Source organism: Apis mellifera, linkage group LG5 (assembly GCF_003254395.2).
Source record: "Apis mellifera strain DH4 linkage group LG5, Amel_HAv3.1, whole genome shotgun sequence".
NCBI lineage: Eukaryota > Metazoa > Arthropoda > Insecta > Hymenoptera > Apidae > Apis > Apis mellifera.
This window is the reverse complement of record NC_037642.1, coordinates 11,821,058-11,833,205: the sequence shown is the minus strand read 5'-3', so window position 1 is coordinate 11,833,205 and position 12,148 is coordinate 11,821,058. Positions and strand designations below refer to the sequence as shown.

At 38.5% G+C, this 12,148-nt stretch overlaps 1 protein-coding gene across 8 annotated transcripts in view; it reads right to left on the bottom strand.

Annotated features, from left to right (window-relative positions):
• The window catches only part of LOC408857 (hemicentin-1), a 103,548-nt gene extending 100,306 nt beyond the window's left edge, over window positions 1-3,242 (bottom strand). For 4 of the 8 annotated variants that reach the window (XM_392388.7, XM_026440714.1, XM_006567619.3 and 1 more), the window contains exon 1: window positions 2,272-3,240. The gene's annotated coding sequence lies outside the window, so the exon portion shown is untranslated. Of the gene's footprint in view, window positions 1-2,271 lie in introns of all 8 variants that reach the window. The other 4 variants (XR_001702959.2, XM_006567621.3, XM_006567624.3 and 1 more) reach the window with 3 other exon arrangements.
• Between the last annotated feature and the right edge of the window lie 8,906 nt (window positions 3,243-12,148).

The window sequence follows — 12,148 nt, the reverse complement described above, 5'->3', positions numbered from 1 at the left end:
TATGATTTACGAGGCGAGAAGCAGGTTGGCCGACGCTGTTGCCACTTGTTCGGCGGACGAAACACGGGCGAGAATTCGAATTCGATTTCCGTGATCGGCATTATCGGCCCCTCCGAACCCGTTCTCGTTGCACGGGACACGTTCACTGCCCTTCACGACACTTTCCAAGTACTTTTTACCCCGCCCTTTCTCACGAAGGGGAGAGAGAGAGAGAGGGAGAAAAGGATTGGCCACGAACGGGATACGGGAAGTTGTCTTTCCGATGTGCTCCACACACAGGACACGCGAAGTTACTTCCCTCCAGAGTTGCCAGAGCTACAACTATCCTACACCAAATACGTGACCCGGGCAGGGCTCCGTCCCGCTGAAAATGCACGTTCGACGAAATAGAGAGACTTTATTGTCCACTTGATTCGTGTTACGATTCCGGTTTAAAGTTTCTCGGTAGAAACGCTTCGTACAAATTCTCTTTCTCCTTTTTTCCCGTTTTTTCCCTCTCTCTCTCCTCCTTCCTCCTTTCGCAAGCGCGTCGTCTCTCTCGAACGAAATTCGATTTCGAAAATTCGGTTTCGAAAACGGTAGATTCGTAGATCTTTTTTTTTTTTCCCTTTCTTTTATTCGAATCGAACGATGACGAGCGGGAATCTTTTGCCTTCGGAATCGTGGCTGTTTAAACGGCCATCGGGGGGAAAAAAAGAAAAAAGAAGTTTTTCAAAAGCGACAATCGTCCGACGAAAGATCAGCACTTTCAACGATTTTTAAGACAAACCTAATTTTCCCCGGGAAAAGAAACGTATCGGTTTTAGAGAGTTTAACGAGTTTATCTTGGATCGCGTTTGGAAAATTCGAAGCGGGATGGGGAGAGGAGGGTCTTTCGCTTCTCTACTCTCGAACCGATTCGCTTCGTTCCGATAAAAAGTGTGTTCAATTTCCCGAGAAAATTTCCTCGCGAAAACCGAGGGAAAGGAAATCGAAAGAAACGTTTGAAAGAATCGACGAAAGAACGACGACTCTCCCTCCTCTCCCCCCCTTATACGAAACGCTGTTAGGAACCGTGTGTTTTGGGAAACCGAAACCCACGTAGATAATTGGGTAACACGGGTAGAGAATCCGACACGCACGTTGCCGATTCTTGTAAATTAATAACGGAGGAGGGGGGAGGGATTTAATTCGTACACGCTCCAAGCTTCTTCTTTCGAGCTTGTTGGGAAGGTCTCTGCACGAGGCGAGCCGGAAACGCGGCATATTTCGCAAGTTTGGAATAGGCAGTTACTTGTACTTTCGTTCATCAAGCGCACTCCATTCCCCAAGTTTGCCACCAGTAAAGCCATTCCCTCTCCCCCCCCCCTTCCCCTACCTCTCCCTTTTAAAAGTTAAACTTCTTCCCGCCCCTCCCCCCCTCTCGCAATTTTCCACTCCCGTACCGGCATACTCTCCGCGATAGTCTCGCCACGTAGTGCGAACGGCGTATTATATTCGGCAAACTTTGCTTTATTAATATTTTTATACCCCGACGCTTTCCAAAGTTTCCAAAGGGGGAAAGGGAAGCTTGGACTTTGACTCCTAAGTTCGGGACGAACAAGGGAGAAATTAGTTTTAATCCCGGTGGCGGCGATGTAAGGATCGGCGAGTGGAAGGGGAGGAGAGGGAGGTGAGGCAGGAAGGGAGAAGAAAGACGAGAGGCGAACGTTTTATTACGAGTTCGAAGAGTAAAAAACGGTGACGCGAACTCGGTACGTTTCGTGTGTTTGTACCGCGGAGAACGCGACGTTATTTTCACGGGTATACAATGGATGGAGGAGCGCACGGGATATTCGAGCGATTCGACGAACAAGTGGCACGATGATTGTGACTCTTCGCGTATAATTCTTCTCTCTCTCTCTCTTTCTTTCTCTCTCTCCGTCCAACGACGAATCGGCGACTTCGTCGCATTGGCAACGTCGACTCGAGAAGGGAATAAAATGCGCGCGACCGAGAACGATGAGTTTTTTTGCCTCTCTTGCCCGCAACCGCGATAACACACACTCGAGTCGATCATCGGCCGTTTACCACGTCGATTTTGCCACACGAGTTCTCGAGCGGACATTGTATTGTCGGGAGGGAATGGAATTCGTAATATAAGGTATGGGGCCGCGGGCAAATTTATAGCCGACTAAACCGTCGCCGTGCACCGTCGTAGTCGTTTCGGCCGACAGGAAATTATAGAGCAGCATCGGGCCTCGGAAAATTCGTTTCGAAAGGAGCGGGAAGGGAAGTAAACGTGAAGCTTACCAGAGGGTCACAGCGATGGTAATCCTTCGACTTTCGACTTTCACGAACGATATTATACGTACGTGCGTATGCACGTATATATGTATATATTATATATGTGTATATATATACATATATTCGAAGCGTGGCGCACGGTTTGTTTGCACACTTTTCACAACATCGCCTTTCGACAAATTCTCCCAGGGCGTGTGTATTCAAGTCCTGGCCAAAGTGCGCCGCGAACACGTGCCGCTATCTCCTCCTATCATCGAAAAGGATGGAAAATGCTCCTTTCTCTCTCTCTCTTTCTCTCGTTTTATCCTCAGTCACTCCTTCGAACTATTACTACTATTATTATCGTCGATGACACCTCCGTTTCGCAACACCTTCTTTTCTCGAGTTCCTCTCCCGTCGTTCTCGCGCACTACTTCCATCGATCCCTCGATCGATGAATCTCAATTTTTTCCCCCTTCACAGCAACGTCTCGTCAACAACGACGATCGCGCGACATCGCCGCGCGTTATCTTATCTTATCTTATCTTATCTCATCTTGCCCATCCGTCCACTCGCTCGGATTCGAAAAGAGAGAAAGAGGAGGAAGAAAGAAAGGAAGAGGAGAGGAAGGGAAAAGAGAGAAAGAGAGAGAAGGAAAGGAAAAAAGAAAGGAAGAAAGAAGGGGGAGGGGAGAAAAAGAAAAACTAACTATAGCAAAGTTTCATCCGGAAGAGGAGATGCATGGTCGTAGCCCCGTCGATCACGATCGTCAAGTACTCGATGCAACGGTTTATCGATGCGTCGGCGGTCGAGTTTGGGAAACATTGGCCTTGGGATACGCGTCGTCGTATTCTACCCCGCCGGTAGAATCGAATGTCGAAAGGGGGATGTGACGCGCGGGGGAAAGGAAAGAAAAAAGCGTTTTCTCCCCTCGCGAGAGGAACGAACGAAGCGTGCGTCCCGAGGTCCGCGATGACACTGGATGCTGCCAATGAGCTTTCGCGCACGGATACCATTCTCCTTCCAACCTGCGCCCTCCAAACTCGCCCCCCCTCTCCACCCACGCACCCCACTTTTCCGACACCCCCGCTTCGTGCAAGCTCGATAATCTTCGTGCGAGCTCGTCAACCTCTCTCTCTCTCTCTCCCTCTCTCTTCCTCTCTCTCGCTCTCTCTCCGTCCTCCTCCGTGATGGTGGGGGGGAGACGTGGAGAGTGGAGATGGGGAAAACGTGCTTTCCCATTCACCGTTCTGGACAAGAAGGTCGAAAAAGCGCGGGGGGTATACGCCGCTTGCCGCAAACTCAAGATTAATGAGGCTACGACGCGATGCTACTAACGGCTCTTTACTAACCGGGTGCCGGGTAATTAACCGATATCGATCGCGTTGATCGAAATTAATGGAACGGGCAAAGTTTTCTTTCTCCGTTTCTTTCTCTCCCTCTCTCGAGAAAAACCCCCGCGCCTAAACACGTAAATCCGTCAAGGTGTCGCCGACTTCTCGAAAGAGGGGGGAGGGGGGAGGGGAGGGGGGGGGGAGAAAGAAAGATACGTTCGCGGTTCGCGCGCGGGAATTACAAATCGAGTTTCGATAGTTTCGTGGATGGAATAATTTTCGATCGGTGAATATTTTATCAACAACTATCTATCTTTTACACGATTTGTACATAACAACGTTTTTCCTTTCCTGTTGCCTAATCATTCTTCATATTTTCCCTCTCGATTCAATTCAATATAGACAAGAAAACTTGCTTATAATAATATTTCGAAAAATACAAATAAATAACGAAGGCAACGCTGGAATCGAAATCGCGACGATCGAGTCGAGCCGAGCGGGGACGTTCGTTCGAAGGGATAATACAATTTTGCCGATTCGCGACTCGACGAATTAGCGCGCGTGCGCGGTGATCGATGCGAGCGGCAGAGTGGGGGGCGGCGATGCTTTTAATTCGTCGCGAAAACAAGCCAATCTTTTATCGCCGCAAACGTTTTTTCGCCGTTTCGCGTGTACATAAGCGGTCGTAATTACATGGCGCGTGGCGATGTAACGATGTTAATCTGTTATCCGACGGGCGGGGATAACGTCGGAGCAAAGTTGAAAAATATCGTTGGCCGGTTTTCCAGCAAAATATCAACCGTTTCGAGAATTTCTATCCGCGATAAATACCGAGGTAACCGTTATGGGGGCGAACGATCGAAAGTTTCTCGATTTGTAAACGCGTCCTCCGCGTTCGTGCGTAAATTCCGTTTCGTTAACAAAATGAATGGAGAGTATCTCCGAGAAGTGACCGTTCTCTTTTCCATTTTTTCGCGCAGATTCCCTTTCTCGCTGGGAAAAATCGTTAGTTTGCCGTATCAAAGGGAATTTCATAGTTGATAATTATCGGCTTACACTTATCATCGCCGCGCATAGCTGCGTACCGCGTTCGTTACTCGATCGATCCAATATTATTATTATTTAGGCTACGTGCTTGCATGCTCGAACGATTAAAGAGCGATAATTAACCATTCCTATTCGCTTTTAGTTGTATCGGGGCGATATTTTGCCGGCAACGATTATCCATTTGCACCGATTCTCTTTAACGCCGAGGGAAAGTGAGACGATATTTTTTTTTTTTTTTTTTTTTTTATCGGAAACGTATCGATGAAGAAGCGTCAAAAGCTCTTTCGAAAACGTTTATTAATCGACGATTACACGCGGCTCTCTCTTTCGATTACGCGTTTATATTCGACTGGATTTAGGAGGAATAGAGAAACGAAAAAATTTACACCGTAAAATTTGTCGAGCGAAAAGAGAAGGGGAGGATATATTTGCATCGAATCAAAAGTGATAATCCCTTCGTATCCCGTATATCGGAAAATTGGGAAGCAAATTTATGCGGGATCGAAGATATTGCGTATGCTCGAGCGTTTCAAATTCGAGAAAAGATTCCGCGAAAGCGGAAATGTTTGCCGGCATTGCCCCCCTCGCGATACCACAATTCCTACCGGAATAACCTATAACGCGGCGCGCATCTGCAATCTTCGTAGCCGAGAAACTCGTCGTGGGATCATCGTTGGAAATATTTTTCCGAACACGCATTTTCATTGGCATTTTCGGTTTATCAGGAAATTAGAGCGTACAATTAACACGATTAATTCGAACCAATGCTAGTTTACTAATTTTTTTTTTTAAATTATATATTTTTCTATAAATAAAAATTAAATATTTTTCTTTTCTTCGAAGAGAGAAAAATAATTTCGAAATTAAGTTTTTCGTTTTTAAGATGATCCAAATTTTTCAATTCGAGGAAAAAAAAGGAAAATTTGGTAATTTGAAAATCGTTACGTTCCCGATAAAATTTTTCGATCTCGTCTTAAGAACAATCCGAAACTAGAAATTATGCATCGTTCTTTGCATTTTTCAATTCGAAGAAGAAAAATAAAAATCTAAAAATTTGAATATTTAAATAAATAAAAATAATCCAAACACGAAATTATTTTATTAAATCTTTTACATTTTTCAACTCAAAGAAAAAAGAGAAAATAATTTTCTAATAATTTTTTAATCATTCTATTCTCTGAAACTTTTATTAATTTTTTAATAATTTTTAAAAATTATCTATTTATTTATCACCATTTTACTCTCTGAAATCTTTATTCCAAATTGTTCCTTATATTTTTCAAATCGAAGAAGAAAAATAAAAATCTAAAAATTTGAATATTCCTAAAAATAATCCAAACACGAAATTATCTCATTAAATCTCTTACATTTTTCAACTCAAAGGAAAAAGAGAAAATAATTTTCTAATAATTTTCTAATCATTCTATTCTCTGAAACTTTTATTAATTTTCTAATAATTTTTAAAAATTATTGATTTCTTTATAACTATTATATTCTCTGAAACCTTTATTAATTTTCTAATAATTTTTAAAAATTATCGATTTCTTTATCACCATTCTACTCTCTGAAACCTTTATTCCAATCGTTTCTTATTATTATTTATTTTTCAATTCAAAGAAGAAAGAGAAAAATTTGAATATCGCCAAAAATATTGCCTTTATTCCAATCGTTTCTTATTATTATTTATTTTTCAATTCAAAGAAGAAAGAGAAAAATTTGAATATCGCCAAAGATAATTCAGACACGATTTCTTTCCAATTCCCAACCGATATATGGATATAATTTAACTAGCTTAGTTCGACTAGCTACACCTTTATCAAGAATAACAAGATAACGAAACCTATATATCCCTTCTCTCCAACGTTAGCTATCTAATTATGCGTATAACATGCAATACCACGTTAAGGAAACACCCACGAGACAGATTCATACAGCGTCGTCTTGGCTTTATCGCGCGGCAACGGACTTGGTTAACTCGGCGCAGTTGGTCTACGCGTATAAAGAAACGCAACGTTCGAACGCAACAAGGCGATTGGGAGAGAAAAATATAGCCCCGCCCACAACGATTTCGCTCGACGAAGTATTAAGTTGGCCGTATCAAGGTTCCATCTATTGCGAATTCTTGCACCTGAATAAACAAAAGTCCCCCCCACCACTTCTTAAATTTATCTACTCTCCCTTCCCCAACGCTCCCACAACGTTTCTCCTTCTCCTTAACGACGCGTCGACTGCCGCGTCAGTCATATTCGGAACCCGTGATCGGAACAGCAAAAGTTCTGCCCGTTTCTGTTTCGTTTTTCATCGTCTTATAATACGGAATTATTTTTCCTCAACGATGATATTGTGTTAATGATATATAATAATTTTTATACTTTCCTTTTGTTGCAATTTTGTAAATTATTAAAGCACTTACAACTGAAATCCTCCCTAGAAGAAGTTGAAATACCAAGTTTTCGTATAATACAATTATTATTACCGATGTTTCTATTGCGCGAGCGAACAATAACGACGGAGATATCGTTCTTTCGACCATCAGCGCGACTCGCATTACTAAATATAAAATATTAACAATAATTTTGTATAAACATCCAATATTTATATTACAGAATTATTTTCTTTAACAACGATGGTATGTTGAAGGTAATTTTAATAATTTTTATACTTTCCTTTTGTTACAATTTTATAAATTATTAAACCATTTACAAAAATCCCTGAAAGAAGAAATTGAATTCCAAGTTTTTAATACTATTTGACGATCTCTTTTCTAATTGTATTAGCATAAGATATTTTTATCGATATTTCTGTTACAATAACAAAGATAGAGATATTATTCGTGCGTTACTAAAAATATCGGTAGAAGCGTTTGTCGTCTTTTATCTTTTTTTTATTAACAATAATTTTGCATAAACGTCCAATATTTATATTACAGAATTATTTTTCTTAACAACGATATTATGTTGAAGGTAATTTTGACAAGGTAATCCTAATAATTTTTATACTTTTCTTTTGTTCCAATTTTGTAAATTATTAAACCATTTACAAAAATCCTTGAAAGAAGAAATTGAATTCCAAATTTTTAATATTATTTGACGATCTCTTTTCTAATTGTAGCATAAGAAACTTATATAGAAGTATAATATTCGATCCAGCCTGAACGAGATTTCGTTAGAAACGCGTTAAAATTTTTCGAAGGAAGGAAAACAAAATTTCCTTTTTTCCCCTTTCCTTCCCCCTCCTTACCCTAAAATTAATACTCCTCGAGAAACCTCCCCTCTCCTCTTCTTTAGTCACCAACACCAATTTTGAAAATTTGGTTCCGAAAATTTTGAATCCGAATCGAGGTGCACCGTTTTCGATCGAAACGTTGGGCGACGTTACAACGAGAGAAAGAGAGACAGAGATACAGAAAGCCAGAAAGACAGAAAGAGAGGATCGAATCGATTATCATAATATCGCGATTCGAGTGCGATCGGATGATTTTTCTTCCGTTATACTCCTCCCCCTCCCTATTCCCCCTCCCCCTCCCCCTTCCCCCGACATACCCCCGTAATTCCAGGGGCCGTTAGCATCAGATCGGAGACACAATTTTAAGATAGAAGTTTTGCACGAGTTTTCGCGTTTATTCGAGTTTTATTGGCCTCGAGAACAGGGAACGGGAGGAACGCAAGGAACAATCTCTCGAAGGAAGAAGAGGAGGGGAGGGATTATCGCGATCAATTATCGTGGAGCGGCGATGTAACAATAATCCTTGGCCCGCAACCGGCCGTCGCCGGATGGATTCGAAAGAATCGCAATTACCTACCGACGGTAAAATCGCCGTTCCATTCATCGCGCGCCGACGAGTGATTTAATCCGTCGAACCCGCGTTTCGTTTATTCGCCGCACAAGTGGAGGGGAGGCTCCTCGCCTTAAATTTTTATTTTTCTTCCGGGGAACAAAAGGAGGGGGGAGAAAGGAAGGGAGGAGGGAATCGGTGGTAATCGTTTAAGCCTCTTAGAGAAACATCTTTCCTTTCCTTCCATCTTTTAATCCTTGCTCGGATCGCAGGACGAGATAAACGCTGGAGGGGATGATAAAATATCGCCTCTGAATGGAAGAATGTACGGATGCGTTTGAGAACGTGTCTTCATTTCAAAGCTGCGTTCTTTTTTTATCGAAACGTGTATATTCATCGTATATTGTTTTTTTCTGTTTGAGAATAAATGAGGCTGGGAACAAATTGTTTTTGGAATTTTTGTTATTATGGAATTTTTCGTTTATTTTTTTTTTTTTTCTCGAATCTTGAAAATCGAGAATCTCTTAATTTTTCGAGGAATAATCGAACCAATTACAACGCGTATATAACGTTTTTCGTATTTACGTTCGCGTTTTCATTGAAATCGAGAATGGCGGTCATAAATATAAGCGATGGGCGCGCGTGCACATAGAAAATTTCGTTCATGAATTAGTTATCGATTTTAATCGATGCGCGTCCCGTTAAATTGCTAATGAATGTTATGTTCCCGTTCTCGATACCTCGTTGCGAAATAATGCGACGACAAACGTTGCGAATCGAGATTTTTCTCTTCCTCTTCTTTTCTCAAAATTCATCTCGTCTTCTGAGAGAAATTGTTTCTCGAATTTATTTTTAATGACATTGTTTCGATTATCGGATCGAATAATTCTCCTCTTCTTTTCCGTTCGATTTCTTGGAGAAATTTTCTCTGTTTAACAACTTTTTTCCGCATTAAATATTTTTTTAACATCCACGCGACTTAAAAAATGTTTTATTTAAAAATTGTAAAATTGTGCATCGATGTGTCTTGGAAACGAATCGTGATGATAAAGAAAAAGGGGCTTCGATCGAAGAACGAAGCTCTCCGTTCAATTACATTAAGGAAGGAGTTTGATAAATACGAGATATGGGAGAGTTGTTAATAATTCTTGGAATTAATTACATCAGGATGTAAACAAACCTTTCTTCCCCCTCCTCCATTCTTCCTCTCTATTTTTCTTTCGCTTCCGCAACTTTCCTTCCTTTCCTTTTCCTCTTCGTTTTCGATCGTGAATTTTTAACGCGATCGATCGGGATAATGAACGTACGATACAAAGCGGCACTCTCCGAGCCCGAGCGTTATTGAAATTTGCCGAAAGTTAACGGCGGCGAACATTTCAAATTCTAGCGCGGTGGAAAGTTTATATAAACCGAGAGGCATTTCGAATCGTAAAAATGATATCAAAAAGCGGTATAAATAAAGGGGGGAGGGGGAAAAAGATTTATCGATCGATCGATTTTTAATAAATAAACTTTAAACGAAAAATTCAGATAAACTCGAAAAAACGAAACTCGGATAAAAACTTGATTAAACAAAAAATTCAAATAAACTCAAATGAAAACTTGATTAAAAAAAAAATTCAAATAAACTCGAAAAAACAAAACTCGAATAAAAGATTGATTAAACAAAAAATTCAAATAAACTCCAAAAAACGAAACTCAAATAAAAACTTGATTAAACAAAAAATCTAAATAAACTCAAATGAAAACTTGATTAAACAAAAAATTCAAATAAACTCGAAAAAACAAAACTCAAATAAAAGGTTGATTAAACAAAAAATTCAAATAAACTCGAAAAAACGAAACTCGAATAAAAACTTGATTAAACAAAAAATTCAAATAAACTCGAAAAAACAAAACTCGAATAAAAACTTGATTAAACAAAAAATCTAAATAAACTCAAATGAAAACTTGACTAAACAAAAAATTCAAATAAACTCAAAAAAACAAAACTCGAATAAAAACTTGATTAAATAAAAAATTCAAATAAACTCAAAAAAAATAAATTCTAAAATTCAAATAAACTAAAATTTTTAAATTGAAAAACAATATACTAATTTTTTAAATTGAATAAATTTAAAATTTAAAATTAATCTAATTTATAAAATTAAATTTTAGAAATATAAAGAAATATTAATAAATAAAGTTTCTAATTTTAACTTTAGACTTGAAAATCTATTTTTTTATTTTTCTATAATTATAATATATTTCTATAATTTTCGAGAAAAGTTTTCAGAAATTTGTGGCATAAATCGTAGATTTATACGAATCCTGAAGTTGAATCAACTTCGTTCCAATATTTTTTAAATTGAATAAATAAACAAAAGTAAAAAAATTAGTTAATAAAATTAATAACATTAGTTTGTCAAACTAAAATAAATTTTTATAAAATTATTTTTTAAAATCCAACGTTAGATCTGTCTGAATTACAAGGGTTGATCTTTCTGTATTGAAATACTTCTAATGAGATTTAATTCCTAATAATAATACCGATAAAATGATTTTTAATCTTTATTTTATTTATTTAATTAAAATTAATATTGATAAAAGAACTTCAAAAATTGAATTAAAAAAATGAAATTGACACTGAAACATCATTTTCCAATAAATTGATTATTCATAATCTTACCAATTATTATTTTCCCTAGAATTTTTTGACTAATTCAATCATTAGTAAATTTTATATATAATGAATTTAAAGTTGTCTCAAAATCTAAATATCAATCTAATATTTTATATTATTATAATTGCAAATATTTTTACATTAATCCCTTATGTTTTTATACAAACTAAACATTTATTATTAAATATAATTTTATCTATTAACTCTATTAGATTTAGATTATATTATATTTTTAACACATTTAGTTGCATTAAATTCTCCAGTATTTTTAATAAACTTTATAGTAATTATTTAGATTAATCATTCGACCTTGAACTCTGTCAATTCGACTATTATAAGAAAAATTTAATTTCAAGCGTGTTTCGAGAAAAGCGTAAAAAAAAAAAAAAGAAACCTTCGAAATTTCTTCGAAGAGAGAGAGAAATGAATAATATCGTCTGCTTTCAAAAGGCAAGAAAAAGAAGAATACCGGATGGACACGTTTAAATAGTCGGTTAAGGGGTTTTAATCGACCGAGAGTGGAATTCAGAAGGAGCGGAGAAACCGAGAGAAATCGGTGGAATCTTTGCGAGGTTTGAAACTGCGTTAGTTCCATTTGCCCGTCGGCGTTGCCTCTGCTCGCTTAATTAATCACCGAGGGGGGGAGAAGGAACGAGGAAGCGAAAAACTTTACCCGACATTATTTTCTATAATTTCGCCGCGTTAAACGGGCGTCGTGTCGTTATTTTTACGCGTAATAGTCGGAACGAAAACAGTTTCCGGGAATTTAACGCGCGGATCGCGTGGATCGGGTTTTAAAGGGATCAACGCTCGAAGAATTTCGATTCGAAAATATTTGCGATGCGCGGGACAATGCGGGAACGCGCGTGGAAAAGAGAGGGGGGATCGATCACTTTCCTTCCTTCGAAAAAATCCTCGTTCTATTTAATCTAACTCCCCCTCGTGAAAAAAAAATTCAGAATTCGATAAAATTCGATGAAATTATCGATGATATTTCAACACCGTGTTTTAATAATATATATACACCACGGGTGAAATATTTGATTCGAATAATATTTCATCGAGAGTAAATTCGAAACGTTTAAG